The sequence below is a fragment of the Danio rerio genome, chromosome 11 (genome assembly GCF_052040795.2).
Source record: "Danio rerio strain M-AB ecotype USA chromosome 11, GRCz13ab, whole genome shotgun sequence".
Classification (NCBI taxonomy): Eukaryota; Metazoa; Chordata; class Actinopteri; order Cypriniformes; family Danionidae; genus Danio; species Danio rerio.
The window spans coordinates 26,176,035-26,194,203 of NC_141031.1; the positions used below are offsets into that span (position 1 = coordinate 26,176,035).

An 18,169-nucleotide genomic window follows, 5' to 3' on the forward strand; every position below is an offset into this window, starting at 1 on the left:
GAACAGTGGATCTAATAATATTCACCATAAAATCATTTAAACTTCCTTTTCAAACTTCTTTTATTCCAGCCAAACCAAATGAAATAAATCGTTGACAATGAAGAAAAAATATACTGTGGAGATACTGTGAAATTTCCCTTGCTCTAAATGTCACGGGTGTCAGGATTCAGGTTCCATGTGCTTTTGTTTAATTAGTTGATTGCTTTGTTCTGTTTTCCAGCTATTTGTTAGTATTTATTAGTTTGTATTTTATTCTTTGTCTGGTCCTGTACTGTAAACCTCCTGGGGCCAGTTTTTCGTACCTCGCTGTGAAGATCTACGATGATTTGTCAGATCCTGGATCTTTTATTCTTGATAACTGATTTCTGGTTAATTTGGTTCTTCAAACAAGTTGGCAAATCAGATTAAAATGTCTGGATGAACTGATCTGACATCGCTGCATGTGTCGTGTAGGACAGATCTATTATGATCAGCAATGCAGCAATTGGCTGACGGCACTGCAGCGTAATGACATCATCTGATTAATATTTAATTATCCATGTGAGCAAAATTATATAAAATTTTAGTAATACCCAATAACTCCCCACATTTGTTGTAGGCTGCAGGCTTTACACTTTCACCTGTCAATAGTATTTAGAAATTAGTTCAGTTTTAAATTTAAGCACAGATTTTCTTAATTATAGTATTATATAATAGTATTTAACTTTCTTAATTGGCGTAAAGAATTTAATTAAATTTTGCATCAAGCATTTTGATATCGGTAAAGGTGTCTGCAACTTCTGCAAATCATTAAACCACCAGCATATTAACTGTCAAAACATGTGCATGACTGCATACATTACATTATAGTTATGTAGTTATTTATATTTATATTTTATTCAGCTGTTTGTTTGTTTGTTTGTATATATATATATATAACAAACAAACAAACAAACAAACAAACAGCTGAATAATGTGCATGTCTACTATCATACACAAAGCTGGGTCTGTAACTTAAAATAGTGCTCAATTGTATCTAAAAAGTGCATATTAATAAATGTTCTCTTTGCTCCCCTTGGGGAGAACCACCCCGTTTTTGTACTTATATTTCAGAGTGCAGATTGCATAAGTTTTATTTATATATTTTATTTAACTTTTATTTATATAAGCAAAAATATTATTAATTATTTTTATATGATTAATTATTATAAATAATACATGTATATATAATCTTTTTTAAAACTATTTAACTATTTTCCCAAGTTTATATAACCTGTAAGTTACTACAGTAAGAAAATATCCGAATTTAGTAAATGCTTGAGTATAAATAACCCAATCTAATCCTGTTTATATGAAATAAGCCTGCAGGTTTGAGGTACCAGAACTGTGGCTATGGCAACAACTCTCGGATGAGTTTTGAAGAACAAAATAATCCTGGATCATGTCAAATCATTAATTAGTAGATGTTTTGATAATGGTTTTGTGTAGAGTACACCCGTGACAGGGGGAAAAAGAAGAATAAAGGCCTAATAATTTTTCCTTGAACAGTATATAAATATGTAGGTAAATTATATTGTTTTTATGTTATATTGTTTTTACAGCTATCTTTTTAATTTATCCTGTGGCAATAATGGCCTTCTTCTTCAGCGTTTTACTATAAAATTTGCTAAAGCTTTGTATGTAATTCTCTGATACATCTTCTTAAAATGAAATGAGTTGGCAAAACAAAACATTGACTTTAATCAATAGCATCAGAACAAACACCAGCACTAGAAAAAAAAAGAGAAATAAATGAAGTAACTTAAGACATGATTGTGTGAAATGGTTCCTGGGTCATTGGTGTTTTTGAGTGTGTCGTAGAAATGATTCTTTTTATTAATTAAAGTCCTGGAGAGAACAAGAGAAGCCCATTCAAAGTGATGTCCACAGATTAATAAAACACAGCTCAAATACACTTTAGTGCAAATGGATCAAAAAAGGAACTTCAGCTTGACTGTATGTTTTTTTCAACAAATATAGCATCTTTATGGAAAAACTGGAACATCATGCAGCATTTAAACATGTAAGGACATATAAACTGAACATTTTCTTAAGCAAATATAACAAACAAAGTTGACATTTTCCATTAAAGATGTGTGCAGCACGATTTGTTTCTCTTGTGTTTTCTCAGGCACAAACACATCTCGTCTTATTGAGTTACAGGACATCCGCATGGCAAACCAGATTTTTATAATCCACTAAGGTAGAACAATTGAGATCAAATATAAAATCAATACAAAAACACCACGGAGAAGCTTTTCTATTGGACTGTTTACTTGAATGTGTGACCTTTGTGCAATTGGATGAATGCTGAATTAAACAGTGCAGGAGGAAATGAGGGGAAACAGAATGTGCTGGCGGAGATTAGACAGAATCCAATTTCACTGAAGACTGAAGCTGCGCTGAAAGAGTGTAGGAGGGTGGTCTTCTTTAAGGGTATATGAGAGGAAGGGGGTCTTAAATATTTCAGCTGTGGCACAGTGGGTTTTGGTCATGAAGCTAGCTGATAAAGCACTGCTAGGTTAGTACATGATGAACATGGAATGAGAATTGAATCCTAGATAGCTTAGATTACTGTATAGAGGTATACAAAACAGCATGCTTCCTGGGTTATAAAGATATCATCCAAAATTTAAAGTTTTCTCTTCATTTATTGGCTTTTTTTGAGTATTAAATTAAGGTATTTTTAGCTAGTAATTGTTATAATGCAAGTCAATAGATGCTTCCAATTTAAGAGTAAAAAAATAGAAACAAGCTAAGGAAAATTCACACTTGTGGTAATATGTTGAGCATTTATAAAGTCTAAGTTTGTGCAAGACTGGACATTACTTCAAATATTGTTTCTTCGTGTGTACATATATCAGAGATCCACACTTGTGTATATTGAGGGTTAGGCTAAGGGTGAATAAGTTAGTAAGTTAACAGCAAATTGTCAATTTTGGGTGCACTGTCCTGATTTGGCTTGTTTTAAGACCGTGTGAAAAGTATTGCACTATGATTTACAGTGCATCCGGAAAGTATTCACAGCACTTCACTTTTTTCACATTTTCACAAGCCTTTGTGCTCAATGGAACTTTAAGAGCAGCAGAAATTTTTCTGTAACGTTCCCCAGCCTTGTGCCTCGAGACCATTCCTTTGTCTTCATGCTTGGTTTGTGCTTTGACATGCACTGTCAAGCCTAGGACCTTATAAAGACACGTATGTCTTATCAAATCATATCCATCCACCTGAATTTAACACAGGTAAACTCCAGTTAAGCTGCTGAAACATCCCAAGAATGATCAGTGGAAACAGAATGGACCTCAGCTTAATTTACAGCTTCACAGCAAAGGCTGTGAATACTTTTGTACATGTAATTTTTCAGATATTTTATTTTTTAATAAATTTGTAACAATTTAAAACATTGTCATTGTAAATCTTTTTCACATTGTCATTATGGGTATCGTGTGAAGAGTTTAGAGGAAATAAATGAGTTTAATCCATTTTGGAATATGGCTATAACATAAAAATGTGGAAAAAAATGTGAAGCGCTACGAATACTTTCCGGATGCACTGTATTTTTGGTATGATGGTTAGATTTAGGATCAGTCTGAATGACTGTTCTGGGTTGTATAAAAAGGTTTGTGTGTTTTATTGTAAAATATTCTTTAAGACATAATGTTTGTATAAATCTTAAAGTTATTCTTTTTTACTTAGCCTTATGCACATGATGATGTATGGTAACTCTACAAATACAGTAAATAGTTTCAAATCTATGTTAAATATTCAACATTTAATTAAACTTTTCATTTAAATTGCTTATATCAACTTAAAGGCAAAGTTTATCCCTAAACGAACATTTACTCACCATTTACTCACACTCGAGTGTTTTTTTTTTTTTGTGACTTTTATGACTTTCTTTTTTCTGTTAAGCACAAAATGAGGTATTTTGAAAAAGGTTGTTAAAAAGCTGTCTTTGTCTTTAAAAAAAATACTATGGAAGTCAATGGTTGTTTTTCCAGCATACCTCAGTAAATCTGCCATTGTGATCAACAGAAGAAAGAAACTCAAACAGGTTTGGAACTATTTTGATTTTGGGTGAGCTATCCCATTAAGCACAGCTGTTTTTTTTATTAGAAATAGAAATCATTTGTTCTTAACTTTTTGTTAATATTAATATTATAATTTTAATATAACTATAATCTAAACTATTTAAATGCATTCTTGAAAAATGATACTTGACCCAAACATTAAAGATTTTTAGCTTAAATTCTTTTTAGCATGAAAAAAGAACTGTTTTCTTTTCTAAAGCTAAAATCTAGATCTAAAGCACAAAATTTAGATTTGCTTACTTTAAACTAATCAACCAGTCTCTGTAATCATCCATCCTTAAAGTACTTCAAGTAAAGTAAGTGAAGTCTTTGAATTTCATGCGATGAAGTGCTCAATGTCAGGTCATTTCAAATCTATGCTTTCAACAAAAGTGTTATAAATTTGTTTATTTGTCACTACAGACTCATCAAAGCATCATGACCCAGATCTTCTCCTTGCCGCAAGGATCTGTCTCTCTCGTACCACCTTTAGAAGAGTAGGTCAGCATCTGGCAGCTTCCGGTAAAACATTCAGGCAGCTCTTCTGCTCAGGAGAATAGTGGTTGCATAAACTAAGTCTGCTTTGAATCTATGCCAGATGCCTTTTATGTCATTGCATATAACATAATCTGTTTGAATCCACACCAGAAAATATTTATATACCTCAAACCAATGGTGTAGTGTACAGCATAGGCAGGTATACAGTTTAAAAGTTGCTGATACCCACTTCTAAATTATTTCTGATGCACATTTTTCAGAAATTCAGTTCTACGGCCTCTGTCAAACAGAATGTATATTATTTGGCGTTGAGAAGCACCTTTTAAAAAATATTTTCTGTTTGCAGTGAGTCTATTGGCAATTTATTCATTTCGTTTTTTTTACCCACATATTTTAATAACCTGTTTCGCCTCACGTTTTTGTCGAAGCAATCACAAATAGAGATATGAATGCGCTATATGCAAGCTAGTGTTTTTCAGCCAATGATGAACTTACGGTGAAAGCTTTATGTGACTAGTTTTAATCTCATAGGGTTCCTTGTACAGCATCGGTGCTGTAATGTAATTCAAATATAATCAGTTGAATAGACGTACAGTAGACATTCATTTCACTGTTAAAGCATAAAAAGAGACGAAAGACCTATTAAACGTAGGTGCTGTAATTAACCGCTGACTCGTGCAGAAATTCCTTTGACAAATACTGGGGCAAAATTAATTTCTATATTTTCAATGCGCAGAAAAATATAATTTAATGGAGTGCTTCTTGTTTGGTCTGATACCCACTTTATATCAAATCTTAGCCAGACAGTGAAGATCCCAGTTTTTTTAAAGAAATCGGATCTTATACGTGGCAATTTTGTATGGGACAACAATTATCCGGAAGCCATAGGGCTGGCTACTTGAAATTGAAAGTCTGTGTGCATATACCCCATTAACTTTAAGCACAAAAAATGTATTTTCCAATGGAATGAATGGAGAGGAGGGCCTTCGCTTGTGGCAATCCGTCAGCCTGAATTGATAGCGAAATCTACACTCTTCTCTGACTAATATGAATTTTTGGGTTTTTTACCCAAAATTTTAAATTCGGCAACACTTTAAAATAATTTTACATTAACATACATAGTAACCATTACAATATTCCTGAGTAATAAGATATATAAATATTGATTTAAATAGTTTATTAATCATTTACTTACATATTCTGAATGATCTTAAAAACACCAGCTGCTCTTTTAATACAGATGGTTTGTAAAGAATGCACTTCATTAACTTGTGAAAAATTAATCAGTAACAAAACAAAAAATACAATTATTAAACACATTATAAATGTGCTTACTAGTCAAGAACACAGCTTGTGTAGCTTTATTTATAAACTGCTTCCTAATGGCTAGGGCCATACAGAATCTGCAGACATTTTATACCATTTTTAGGAGTATCATAACATTAACTTGTATTTTATGTTTACAATGCAAATCCAATTAGATTAGTTTATTTGGTAAACAAGGCAAGTCTTTATAATATATCTACTAAAAGACAGAACATTTTACTTTACCAACTGTATTGTAAATATATCAAATAAACATTTCAATAATACTATTAATATATCACAATAATATTAGTGAAATTACTTTAAAAATTGAACAAATATAAATGTACACAAGTAAATACATAGACTCAATGATGGGCTAAAAATCTGTGGAAATCTGCGGATTTCTGCACGTGCAGATTCAGTATGGGCCTACAAATGTCTAGTTAATGTATAGTTAATGCTTAACAAACGATTATTTAAATATTTTTTAATGCTTAATAAATGATTCATTGTGTGTAGTTACGTATTATAATGTTACTAAAAATTGGCGGTTCATTCTGCTGTGGTGACCCCAGATTAATAAAGGGACCAAGCCAAAAAGTGAATGAATGTTACTGAAAATTATGTTATTAATCACTCAACATCATGATATTCTATCCTTTGTTCATTTTGAAACCCAAATTAAGTTATTTTAGATTAAATCTAAGAGCTCTCTCATTCTCTATACATAGAAATTATCCTTAGATGTTCAAAGTGCAGAAAAGAAGCCAAAAAGTTTGGCAAAACATTCCATATGACTTTAAATGTTCAACTGTAATCACACTAAGCTCCAAGAACACGTTTGTGCTCAAAAATAACTGTAAAAATGACATTGCTTGCCAGTGTCTTCTTTTCCACATCATTTCAGGGTGCGTGTTTACTACTAGATCCTGTAGTAAATGCACCCAGAGCTGAGGTGGAAGACATTGGCAAACATATGGTTTCTTAGTATGCTTAATATGATTAGAGTTGAACCACTGAAGTCATATGGAATGTTTTGCCAAAGTGTTTGGCTGCTTTTCTGGACTTCTCGAGACCTTTGCTGTCTGTGGAGGACCAGAGAGCTCTCAGATTTTTATCTAAAATATCTTAACTTGTGTTTCAAAGATGAATGAAGATCTCAGGGGACTGTAACGACGTGAGGGTGAGTAATTAATAACAGAATTTAAATTCTTGGGTGAACTAAATCTTCAAATATGCAAGTCTAGTTTTGCATATCATGGTATAGCACATGACATTCTTCTCTTGCTTTAAAAATATATGAATAAAAAATGTATTGAGTTAAATATTGGTATGATTTAACAGTAAACCTACTTCACCATGCACCAGTGCCTTAAAGGTGTCATTTTCCATTTTTCTGGTCTAAATTGTTCTTAGATTTACGTCAGGTAAAAACTGACAGCAGTAAGTGGGAGGAAGAGGTGGAGGAGGAAGAGTTTCGGCTCTAATCAGGAAGAGGCGGGATTGATTTATCGTTCCCTTTAGGGCAATAGATGCGCCCCTCGCATTCATCCCTCCCCCGTCTTCTTCCCGCTCTCCATCAAACTGCTCCTCATTCTGCTTTTCCGTGGTCCCCCTTTTCTCAGTCTCTTCCCTCTCATCTCCCTGCCGCCCCCCATCCGTGCCTCTGTTCTCTCCATCCTCTCTCCTGGTAGAACTAGGTCATTCTGCAACACTGAACCATCGCTCCTGCCAACCATGAGAGCCGCACACTCATCTGCCTCCTCTGTCTTACCTTAACTGTTGTCTTTTATCTGCATCTACCTCATTTGACTGTTTTTTTTATCCTTATTAGGTTTGGCTTGAGTGTGTGCATGTCCTTAAGTCAACTTTGAAGAACGGATTTTTAGTATGTTGACATTTCATATTTTCTTGTAAAACCACTGCCCATCCATCTGACCCATTATTGCTTTGATACTGCTTTGATATTTCTGTCTGTTGGTTGGTCTCTAGGTGGTTCCTAGAGTTTTCTTTCTATTTAAGTTTGTTGCTTGGATGTGGGATAATTATACATTTATTGGTTTGGATGGTTGCTAGGTGGTTTCCAGGGTGTTCTTGTATTTAAGTTTGTTGTTATACCGTTTCTAGGATGTTCTTGGGGTTGTTATACATTCGAGGGTTTAGATGGTTGCTTCAGTATGTGGTTGCTTGGATGTTATGAGCTTGTCTTGCAGAATCAAGGATCTTCCTGTTTTTGAGGTTGTTTTGCAGTTGCTAGGATGATTTTGGTGTTGCTGTGATACATCTAGTGCAGTGGTTCTCAACCACCGGGTCTCACACCACTACCAGCCCGTGAATCAACTGGTACCTGGCCATACAAGAACTTATTAATTATTTCCATTTTATTTATTATCTAAACAATCTTTTATTTTGAAAAATGACTGCATACTCTTGGTTACATCTCAGTCACTTGAGGGCCCAATTTTTAACCCAAAAGCAGCAAAATGAGTAAGAAACAGACGTCTTTGGAAAGTTTCTTTGCCAAGAAGAAAAAGCCCATCGAAGAACCCATGAACTGTCAAGGAATAGATCCGCAACCCATTTGTCATCAAATCTGATGAATCCAGCATGTCTTTGCAAGAATAGGATTAACTGCTGGAGAATGCAAATGACGGCGGCCATTCAGGGGCCGTTCGCATGTCGCTTCTTTTCTTGAGTTTGCGCAAGTTTGTTATTTCCGTTGGAGATGCGCAGCTTGCACGCCTTCCGCCTTCCAGACGCACACAGTTGAATGAATGCTAGGAGTGTACCACGAGTCATGTCTGACTGATCAGTTTCAGCTTGTATGGAATATACACATTTCGGTATACTAATTATCTCAGTCAAACACAGAACATCCAAACACTGCTATGCTTTGTAATTTCTCCATAAATAAAACTTGTTAAACGATTAACGGTAGCCTAGCAACCTAAAAACCACCACAAATCCCCCCAGCCCCTGGTCCGCAGGAAAATTGTCAAGCGTTGACCGGTCTGTGGTGATAAAAAGGTTGGGGACCACTAATCCAGAGTTCTGGCAGATGCTAGAGTTTGATGCGATCCAAGAACTGTGGAGAAATTATGCCAAGGTTTCCATAATCCTGGACCTGGCCATATCCTGAGCTGATGCTGGGATGTCATGAAGAAGTGGAGTGCATGAGACTGATTCCTGATAGACAACACTGACAAACGAGTCCCTGCGTGGATCCTGTGGGCCAGCCTGACCTACTCACACCTGCAGTTCTCCACTATGGATGTCCAGCTTCTCCAGCCTCCGCTGCCAAGACTGCAGCTCCACACTGGAAGTTTGGCCAGAAGAATAATGGGCTTACCCAACTGAGCCTGGTTTCTCTCTAGGTTTTTTTTTCCTTCACTTCGTCAGTTGGTAGAGTCCTTTTTTTCCTAGTTGCTGTCGCCACTGGCTTGCTCAAATTAGGACTTGTGGAGCTGTGCATTTCATGGATTTGCTCTTCAGTATTTGGACTTTCGGCAGTGAAACTTAAATCACACTGAACTAAACTAAACTGAACTTCATCTCTGAAATCTGGACTTTACTAGAACTATGTTAAGCTGCTTTGACACAATCTACATTGTAAAAGCGCTATGTAAATAAACATGATTTGAATTTAATTGAATTCTTGGTGGTTGTTAGGGTCTACTTATCATTTCTGAGCTTGATGCTTTTCAGTTACTAGGACTTTTGTTGGTGTTCTGTGGGTTTTTTGGATGTTGCTAGGTATATTTAGGGGGAGCTTATTGCTGTGCAGTTGCTAGGATGTTGTTGGGGTTGTTTACAGCTGGTGTTCTCGATAGTTGCCGGGATTAGTGATGGGACTTTTTGACTGTTTCCGAGCTTTTTACTGGGCAGTTGTTAATATGGTTTTGTGGTTATTTCTTTTGATGTTTTAAGGGTTGCATGGGTGTTGCTCAGCAATTGCTAGAATATTCTCAAGGTTGTTCAACAGTTGGATTTCAGCGGGGTTGGAAGGGTATTTAATATTGTTTTAGTTTACTACTAAACAACTCCTAGGATGTTCTTGAAATTGTTGTAGAGTGAGTGTCCTGGAGGTTATTGCTAAGATGTTGTTATTGTTTTCAATGCATATGTTAGGGTGCATTTAGACTAGGCTATCCGAACCGTGCCCTGGTTCATTTCCTGGTTTGTCTGACAAGTGTACAGTAAGTGCTCAGAATCAGCCTCAGGCCCAATTCAGTTGGCCGGCCCTGGCCCGTTTGGATGAGGTGTGCCAGAGTGCGGTGCAGTTGGGCTTTGGCAAGGTTGTGCTTGTAGAGCCTGAAACTGAAGATGTGACGTCACTTATATAGGTAGGTTTCATATGAATTTATTAATCATTCTTACTGTTCAATGAATGCAAACTGTCGTAGCTTATTAAAGAAGAAAACCCCTCGCTGCACATCAGTTGCACCTTCAGACAACCTCCTAATACCTGCAGCACGATAACATTTATGATAATTTATGAGGGAGATAACCGCACTTTGGCAAGGTTTAAAGGGCCATGACACCCCCCACTTTCGGTTAAAGTCTACTTCAGAATTTTTTCAAAAGATGCATGATTAATGGGCGTGGAGCTCCGCAAGCATCGGGAAGAAGTGGGCGTGGCCAGCAGGGGAGAACATGAGCGAACGAAGCTAGCTCACAAAATGAGACAAACCGTGAGGAGACGCATGAGTTTATAGTTTACAAAGTTAAAATGCAAAGAAATGAACAGTGATTTAATGCCCTGCTACATTTGTTATTCGTAATTTCATAAACACATAACCACAATTTATATCATTATAAAGATAAGTGTGTTCATGTAAACCCTATAAATGAGGACTTCTCCCTCAATCTCCGTATCCAGCAGACTCAGTGCAGCAGGTCTCCTGTCCTGTCTATTTTAACCATTAGCCCTGCTGGTAATCTGGAGGATTTAGGCAAACACAGCAGCACAGTGATGTGTCTGAATGTGAACGAACTCCTGATAAAAGACAGAGTCTGCCATTCTCTAATTCTCGTGCTGCTCTCCCGACAAAAATGCTAGCAGCACACACACAGCTTTGCTGTATGATCGGCCCTGACAAGATCGCGGGGGAAAACATGCAACAAACCGCGTGGATCATGCAAACAAAAACATATGAGCCTTCATGAACGGCTAAATACTGTGTGCCCGTGCCGTGCTCATGAATAATTAAGCAGCCGGCTCTTCTCATAGGATAATAAAACTTCGCTATGAATAATAATGAGAAACCGATGCGTCATCATTGCACTTGCAGTTCTGCGCTACGTCGCCGATTTTGATCCCGCCCCAAAAATCATTTTAAACCCGGAAGCTGAAATTAGCCGTCAAAAGCTCAAAATTATCCAGTTTTCCCCACAATTAAAGCTGACAAGTGCTAACATTGTCTTAACTGATGCTCAACACACACAAATCTGTTAATTTAAAAAAAAAAAGTTCTCCAGGGTGTCCTGAACCTTTAAGGCAACTGTACCTAGTGAGAGTAACCCCTTTAGCATGTATGCATTTAGTGTTCTGGGGTTGTTTTGGTATTCTGACTATTTCTGAGCTTGTTTCTTCTCAGTTGCTAGGATGTTCTTTGGGTTGTTAAATTGGTGTTGTTCTGAAGGTTTCTAAGTGGTTGTTAGGGTAATCACATTTTTTGAGCGTGTTACTATTTATTTAATGAGTGTTCTGGGGATGTCTAGTGTAGTGTTCTTGAGGGTAGCCCTGAGGTTCATAAGATGGTTGCTGGGGTTTTCTCAGTGTTTTTGCTAGGTGGTTGCTAGGATGTTTTGCTGAGAGTTTTGTTTGAAGGGTGTCCTCAATTATCCTCAGGCCAACCTGGCCATCTGTGTGGGCTGCTATTTCTATGGCCTTGTGACCTGTAAAGGCTAATAAGATCCGGTAATGGATGGTGTCAGAGGTCGGACAGGAAGAGTATTCTGTAAGGAGCAGATGTTACTGGACAATTTTCGGGGGACAAACAGACAATAGATGTAAAACTAAAGAAGCATGTAAACATTGTGCTTGAAGGGGAGGCAAGAAAAACCTTTTGCGCCCTCCTGGGAAGAGCTCTAGTGAAGTGTGAGCAAGAGGCTGTGTGTGTGTTTGCGTGACTGGACTGGTTGTCTGGTTGTCAACAAGAAAAAAAGGTTCATACCACCTTCCTCCATGCTTTTGTAGGTTGCCTTTGGTTTGAAGTCTGTTCTTCATGTCAGAACTTTCAGTTTTCGTCACACAAAAGCACTCAATGGTTATCATCATCATTTTAGATCTGACTGCTCTGATAGGCCACATTAGGTTTTGTAAGCCAACACAATGTGACTGTTAACTTAAGGGATAGTCCACCCAAAAATAAAAATTTATCCACCCTTTATTTACCCTCAAGTAGTTCCAAACCTTTCTGAGATTGAAGAAGAATGTTGCAGTCTGCTAGAAAAAATACTAATTAAATTAAACAATACAATACTAATGTAATGACATAAATGGCTACCAGTTTTTAACATTCTTTAAAATAGTAATTTTTTATGCTCAACAGAAGAGGAAAAATACTTTGAAAGTGATGAACAAATGAAGTATAAAGTATACTGGAATGGAATATAAAGTATACTGTATTTGGTAAGGTACAGCGAATTAACATTTTATTATACACTCACCAGTCACTTTATTAGGTACACCTGTCCAACTGCTCGTTGACGCAAATTTCTAATCAGCCAATCACATTGCAGAAACTCAATGCATTGAAGAAAGGTGATTTAAGTGACTTTGAATGTGGCATGGTTGTTGGTGCCAGACAGTCTGGTCTGAGCATTTCAGAAAGGGCTGATCTACTGGATTTTTCATGCAAAACCATCTCTAGGGTTTACAGAAAATGCTCAGAAAAAGAGAAAATATCCAGTGAGCGGCAGTTCTGTGGACGCAAATGCCTTGTTGATGTCAGAGGTCTGGGGAGAATGGCCAGACTGGTTCAAGCTGATAGAAAGGCAACAGTAACTCTAGTAACCACTCGTTACAACTGAAGCATGCAGGAGAGCATCTCTGAACACAAAACATGTCAAACCTTGAGGCGGATAGGCTTCAGCAACAGAAGACCACACCATGTGCTACTCCTGTAAGCTAAGAACAGGAAACCGAGGCTACAATTTACACAGGCTCACCAAAATTAGACAATAGAAGATTGGAGAAACGTTGCCTGGTCTGATGAGTCACGATTTCTGTTGTGACATTCAGATAGGTAGAGTCAGATTTTAGCATCAACAACTTGAAAGCATGGATCCATTTTGCCTTGTATTAACAATTCATGCCGGTGGTGGTGGTGGTGTAATGGTGTGGGGGATATTTTCTTTGCATACTTTGGGCCCGTTAGTACCAATTGAGTTTTTGCAGTTCTGAAGGCAAAAGGGAGTCCAACCTTGTACTAGAAGGGTGTACCTAATAAAGTGGCCAGTGAGTGTATTTATAACACAACTAGATGCCTTTGATTGTTTTATTTAGTGCTTTGAGGGATTCTAGGAGGTTGCTAGGGTTTTTCTTAGTGATTATGTTGCATGATTATTTGGAATTTTATTTTTGTGATTAGATGTTTAGTTTAAACTACATTTTTTCCCCTTTTTTCCATTTCTTTTTTTACTGTGAGTGATAACACATTGATTATTCCAAGATAGACGATGTTTCTGGAGAGGTTGAATATGACATCTACTATGTGTGTTTGTGTAGACCTATTGAGAAATAGGATATACTACATGAAGTAGCAGTACAGGCTATAAATGGCTTAAAACCTTTAATCAGCCTGAATCTGAGATTATTGACCCTTTTTTATTGTTTATCAGGGAAAAAAGTACTAAGTACACCAATCCTCAGCTTTTATTGTGATGCATCATTCATACTCAAAGCACAAATGGGGTTACGAATAGCATTTGGAGTTAGGTCAAGTGGTGTGAAGCAAAAAAATATATATTGTCGACATTTCAGAACTGTGCAACTGGGAAATGTAATGGACACAGACAAGCTGTCCCCAAATCGCACACATCTTGTGTGTCTCGAATGAACTGGCGCAGAGTATTTCATGTATGTTCTCCTACTCAGCATCTGTAATGTCCGTAGAGATCAGTCTGTGCCACTGGAGAGTAAGACATCAGCAAGATTCACTCTAGACATCTTTCAGCACTTCATCCATCGTTCTGTATTAGTCACATCTCTCATGCTCGCTTATTTCAGTTTCATTTTTATTTCTGCTTCACTTTCTTTTTCAATATAGTGCAGTGTTGAAGTGCCTTGTAGTGCTCTGTCTGACAGAAGTCAAGATTTCTTGCCTTTTAGGTCAAGGTTATGATTACGCCTACTCTAATATTCAATAATTTGAGTAGTGAGGGTTTGATTTGGTTAGATCAATAATATGAAATTAACAAAGGTGAACAATATTAACGTGAACATTTGGAAATTGTTATATCCTTGTTTTTTTTTGTGTGTGTCTTTACAGGTCTTAGAAGTCTCTGCCATCATCATCATTGAAATTGGCCAGATTTCCAACACTTTTGTGTAAGTTTATGCTTATTATGCTAATTGTTTTGCAGCTGTTAATTTAATTTAATTTAATTTAATTTAATTTACTTATTTTTAAATTTTATTATATTTTTGCTTGTTCCAATGCATTTTGTTTTAATTAATTATAAGAGATAATATTTATTATACATTATTTATTTTATATTGTTCCTGCTTAACATGCTGATTGTTTTGTCTTCTGTTTATTTTAATTTAATTTTAATTCAATTTTATTAAATTTTATTTTATTTTTGCTTATCCAATGAGTTTTGTATTAATTAATTATAATGCATAATATTTAATTTGTTTAATATTAATTATATATATATATATATATATATATATATATATATATATATATATATATATATATATATATATATATATATATATATATATTTTACTATGCAAGACTTATATTTATTGGTGGTTATCATTATACAAAATATTGCTGATACTAATCAGAAGCAATCATTTCAGAGAGATTTTGTAATTGCAACATTTATCTACTATTTTGGTTTATTTATTTTGTTTGTACTATTTGCATATTTATCTACAGCATATTTGATTGCAGAATGATTAGTTAGTTAGTTAGTTAAGTGGGTTTTCCTGAATGTTTTATGTTATATTATTCATCTACTGCATTTACACTTTACCCCTGTTATGTCACTGTGAGAGTTCCCACATGCATATTATCACATATCAACATACTATAGTATCTGAGGGCGTTTTTAAGTACAGAAAATCTCCCTCATCCCCTCAGGTAAAATGAGTTGCGTTTTTGACGTCTGTTGTAAATGGATTGTTAAGAATGCATATGGTGTGTGTAAGTGACAGCTGTAGGGGCTTGTAGTCGGGCCTCCTAAGACACTGTGCCAGTGCTGAAGGGGGTCCGGCGAGGGTAAGAGGGGCGTCTGGGGCACAGAGAGGCACAACTCCACTGAGGGTAATTGGCTGTGATGGGCATGAGAGTATTTTTAGAGCGGGAGTGTGTGTGTGTGTGTGTGTGTGTGTGTGTGTGTGTGTGTGTGTGCGTGTGCGTGTTCGTGTGCGTGTGTTTGGATGTAAAGACTGCCTGGGGCAATACTACCATCATTACACGAAGGACATGATGAGAGAGAGACAGAGAGAGAGAGAGATGAAACCCTGAATGCATGAGAAAGCATAACAGTATATGTTAATTCATTTGAATCTAGCTATATTTGTATAATAGATGATGATGATAATTATAATAATATTAATAATAATAATAATAATAATAATAATCAAAAATTGTGTAATAAAAAATGTAGAGTTGAACAAATACATATTTGTATTATTATCAATATTCTGGCTATATGCAGTGTATATTAATGACATGATGGCAATTGTACACCTTAAAAATCCTTCATGTTGTCCCAATACAAATCAATAAAAATTAACTTTACAAGTTTAAGTGGGTTGAACATAAAACAATTAAGTTGCCCCCCAAAAAGCTGAACTTAAATATAGTGTTGATTCAGCTCATTTTAAATAAGTAGTTTGAACTAACAGTAACATTAATTTTTGAGCGTAAAATAAAGTGAGAATCATATACCAATCGTTAGACTTATCTTGATTGAACTATTATATGTATTTGGATTCAGAACAGCAAGTTGAAAACTGTGAATAATATTTGATTTGCTGTTTACGGTTAGCTTACATACAGTACAACAACTACCACATGTACGCTGGGTGCGAATTATAGGGGGCTTTAAGGGAGATTGACCCCCCTAATTAACGCTTGATCCCTCCTGAAGGACATCAAAACAAGATGTTTGAGGGGGTCAGCCGTTTAATACTGAGAAATAGTTTCCCCTGATCTGTATCTTAAGTAATATTACTAATAGTTAAAATAATAGAATGTAGGGGTTCATGCATAATCGCGCCAATCAGTCTTTGCAAGAATCATTCAGCAATCTGAAACCAACAGATCTAGAGCAGCGATGGAAGTGGAATGAGACATTTTTCTTGTAAAACAGGTGTTTGTATTTACATATAGCCTAAAAGTAAAGTAACATTAGATGCATAGCATGAATAGTGTGAAATAATCAGAGGTTACTGTATGTCAGGATACATTAAATATCCCTTAAATACCTTAAACACCTAAATACGTCTGATTAATAAATTTGATGTCATTTAAATAAAAAGATAAATTTGATTAACTGAAAACCTACCAAAAAGTCGACCCGCATGATCGGCAATGTATAATTGGCAATCTTCATGTACGTATATTTTCAATTTGATTAGATTTTTTTATTATATTTTGCAGACAATGAAAATCTTGGATGAAGTGCAACTATATTACCAGATGTGTGTCTTTTGTCACTGAGTGTGGTTTCACTGTTGCCTTCCTGCATTAATGAGCTGTGATAACTGTCAGCATTTCTGAGTCAAGAGTCCAGCACTCGCCTGTTCTGATGGAGCTCAAGTGGGTTTCAGGGCTATTATGTTTTTAATCGCTGTTTCAGTTCTACACTGAAGCCCATCTCACCTCAGAAAGCCATTTGGCCAAAAAAGCCAAAAGCATGTTTTTTTTCTATAGTATTTTTCTTTTCTTTTCTATAGTATTTTTCTTTTCTTTTCTATAGTATTTTTCTTTTCTGTGGTTGTTGAGGAAAGGATATTAACTTGAAAGCATGCTAACATGAAACATGGATGCATCTAGACATCCGTGGAAAAAAATTTTTAATTATATAACATTAATGAATCCAGAAAGCAGTTGATAAGCTGGTGTTAACATAATTAAATGTGAGGTCTAAATTGAAAATAATTTAACTAAGGGCTGGATTTAACAGGGTCTATGTGATTTGAGGAAGCTTTTTTTGAAGTGTAAATGCAGGGTCCAAAATGAACCGATAATGGCAGGAACATTTAGACTCATAAATATTCCATAGACATCATTTTGACTCATTTCTTTTCTTAATTATTTAGTGGCCTTTGTCTTGGATACTTAAAAGAAATACCACAGATTTTTAGTGTTTTTGCAGGGATTGTTGGGACTGTTGTCATTTTTGTCCAACAGTTGAGGGTGCAAAAAAACAACATTTTCAAGAGCTGTTTTTGAAGGGGACATAAATAGTACATCTAAAGTCGTTCGAATGTTAGTTTAACAGGGAGATACCATGCCATTATCCTCATCCTTTTTTCTCTGGTTCAGTGAAAATTGAACAAAATGTTTTCCTCAAGCTTTTATGTTCGTGCCATGACAAAAATCATGTCCATTGTAGACATAACTATTTTTCAAAAAGGTAATAATATTAATGCTAGCATGACAAACTTGTCGTAAATACATTGGCATCTTCTGTATTTAAAAAAATCACTTCATCTGATGTTTTTTTATCTGATGTTTAAGTGAATAAAATAGCCTTGATAGCAGTTCTTTCTTCAGTTCCACAACTAATGACTTGTGTGTAGTTTTGCATACTGTATACTATGCATTACGTACTGCGTATTGTGTACTTACACAATTATTTAAAGTAATCAAATTTTTAGGGTGGAATTCAATTTTTAAAATATTTATATTTAGTTTTAATTTAATTTTAAATGGTTTTTTATTTGGATTATGTATTATTTTAAATAGATTTTCGAAATTTGGATGTGCTTTTGTCGTTTTTATTATTCAATGAGCCACTGAGGTAAACTTCTGATTTTTTTCACCTTCTATATTATTATAATTTCAGTTTAGTTTTAGTTTTTA

General features: G+C 35.5%; 1 protein-coding gene across 50 annotated transcripts in view; it reads left to right on the forward strand.

Annotated features, from left to right (window-relative positions):
* The window catches only part of nfasca (neurofascin homolog (chicken) a), a 176,762-nt gene that overhangs the window by 76,065 nt on the left and 82,528 nt on the right, over positions 1 to 18,169 (forward strand). For 40 of the 50 annotated variants that reach the window (XM_087271692.1, XM_087271699.1, XM_087271700.1 and 37 more), the window contains 1 exon segment: positions 14,390 to 14,448. The exons of the other annotated variants lie outside the window; for them this stretch is intronic. The gene's annotated coding sequence lies outside the window, so the exon portion shown is untranslated. 50 annotated transcript variants of the gene reach the window in all.